Source organism: Coenobita brevimanus, chromosome 45 (assembly GCF_032717465.1).
Source record: "Coenobita brevimanus isolate Jiangsu-jjx chromosome 45, ASM3271746v2, whole genome shotgun sequence".
Lineage (NCBI taxonomy): Eukaryota > Metazoa > Arthropoda > Malacostraca > Decapoda > Coenobitidae > Coenobita > Coenobita brevimanus.
The window spans coordinates 23,896,290-23,898,647 of record NC_136998.1 but is presented as its reverse complement, the minus strand read 5'-3'; positions in this window follow the sequence as shown (position 1 = coordinate 23,898,647).

Genomic DNA, 2,358 nt, shown 5'->3' with positions numbered 1-2,358 from the left:
TGAATTATCCCTCTAAATCTAGGTCATCCTAAGTCAGCACTAGAAACTCATCATCTGGCACTACTTTAGTAACATAATTATGTACCGGTATATTATTTTCTAAGGATTTCCAGTAGCTGTTTTCTACTTGAACTTTCACGTGATCTTGGATGTTATATTTTCCCTCATCCCATCTCTTACATACTCTAAGACATCTTATGGAAAAGCTCAAATGCAAAACCTACCGGAAGGACAAGTCCACCAATCTGCCTACCTATCTCCCCATGGCTATGTGAGAACGAGTACAGACCCTCCTACCCTTGAAAGGGCGTCGAAGGGGGTGTTCGACCTATGTCTTGAGGAGACATCTCCACGGGGGTGGACCTATCCCTAACCCACCGAGAGTGGTACCTGCCTTTGCTAATATCTATGACTGCCCCAGCTTACTAGGCCCCTGTATGTCATTTCCTTTGTGTTTTGGCTTCGTACCACAGCAAGGGGAGTCCAGCTGGCAACAGCTGGTGGATTCACTGTTAACAAATATAGCTAGGAATCCCTGGCAGATTCAAACAAGAGATCTTAACTAGAGAAAAATCTTCTTTTAGCCTATATCCAGCTCCAATACGGACTCTATATTTGACATTTGGTAGGTGAGTGAGTGGGCGAGCTTTGTTAAAGAGCTTAGGTCAAAGCTCGCACACTAGAGAAAATTCTTCCATGCGAATGACACATCCCATCTCCAAATGGGACTTGTCCTCCAGCATTGTGTCTGCTTGGAGAGCTAGTAACTAGAGGTGATGACAGAAAACTTCTGGTGAGTGAGTGAGCTGGGCAGGTAGAGTCGGCAGTAGCCATGCCTGGGGTTATTTATGTATTTGTGCTTGCATCTGATTGGTTGTCTCAGTTGAGCACAGACTCCTGCAAGCTTGGGAAGGCTTGGAGATCTGCTTGTATAGTGAGTTTGGGGCTTTGTTCTTTGATGTAAAGTGTTTCTAGTGTGAGGAGGCAGTGTAAGTCTGTATATGTTCATATGATCTCTGTATATTCTTGAATTTTTTTCCTATTGGGCCATGCTCATGTTTAAGGTGATTTTTGGGCGCCTCAGTAATGAGGTGGTGGCTCAGGCATCGAGATAATTTCATGGTCGTCACACCCAGATAGGTAGGGGGACTGTTTCACAGTTTCCTCATCGACAAGTAAACCTTTACACGATATGTGACATCTGAGAGGGTCTCTCTCTCATGATGGGGGCTGTTCCTTAAGGAGAAATGGCTGGCCTTTTAACTCTTTTACTATAATACTAGATTAAGTCTCTGTTCAGTGTTTAGTGGCTTCACATTTAGCTACACTATTTGTTTTGTTATACTTTCATCTTCATTGTAGGCTGTTTAGAAGGTACCTTTGTATTAAAGATTGATGTCATCCTTCTTCTATTAATTTCTGTTGCTATTGACGTTGTACCAGTTATAGAATTGAATATTTTTCTTGCTTGTCTATTAATATCATATTTAGTGATGCCAGTGCTGATTAATTATTGTGCAGAGCGTTTCTTTTCTCTGCACATGTGGCCACGAACCGAACTGTGTGAGTACCCTTTGGATGCAAGCACCAATGATGGACTCCATGTATCTCTGGGGCCACTCCATCGTGCAGACAGTGATAGCGGTTTGTTGCCTTTGCGTAGATATTCGGGAAGGAGTCTTCACTTCTTCACGAGAATCTTGAAAAAGTCATGATTCCATCTGCGCTATTTTCTGTGGTGAAAATAAGACCGTGGCGGAGCCTACGGTATTTTATGTGCTCTTTGCTGATACAGTCGGGATAGGGGTCATTCAGACGCTGTCTTAGTCCTCTCAAAAAAATCCCCAATAAATCCGTACATGCAAACAAAGAAAGGAAACTACCAAAATTCCTTATTTTACGTTACAGTATCTCTCAATTTAACTATCTATCTATCTGTTTATCTGTCTATCTGTCTGTCTATTTATCTATCTATCTGCTACGATGAATTCGCGAGATCTGTGATTTTTCTAAATCCGTAGATATTATGCAGACTTACAAAGAACCCGGTGATTTTGCGAAACTAACGTCAGTGTCCGGTTATTTCCCAATAATCGAGGAATATTGGCGATCGTGCGAAACTAGACAGATTTTCTCGGTGAATTTGTTAAAATCACCGAAAAAATTCGGGGATTTTGCAAAATATGCAAAAATATGTAGTGCATTATTTACTCTTTTAATTGTTCAGTACATGATCGCTTTCAGTCACTGTAGGGGACTGTCGCCCAAAGAAGGGAAAGTGAGACATTTACTCAGCTGTCGTTTATAAAGATCTACATCTAATCTATCCAGAACTAAAGCATCTACAGCCAGGACCCG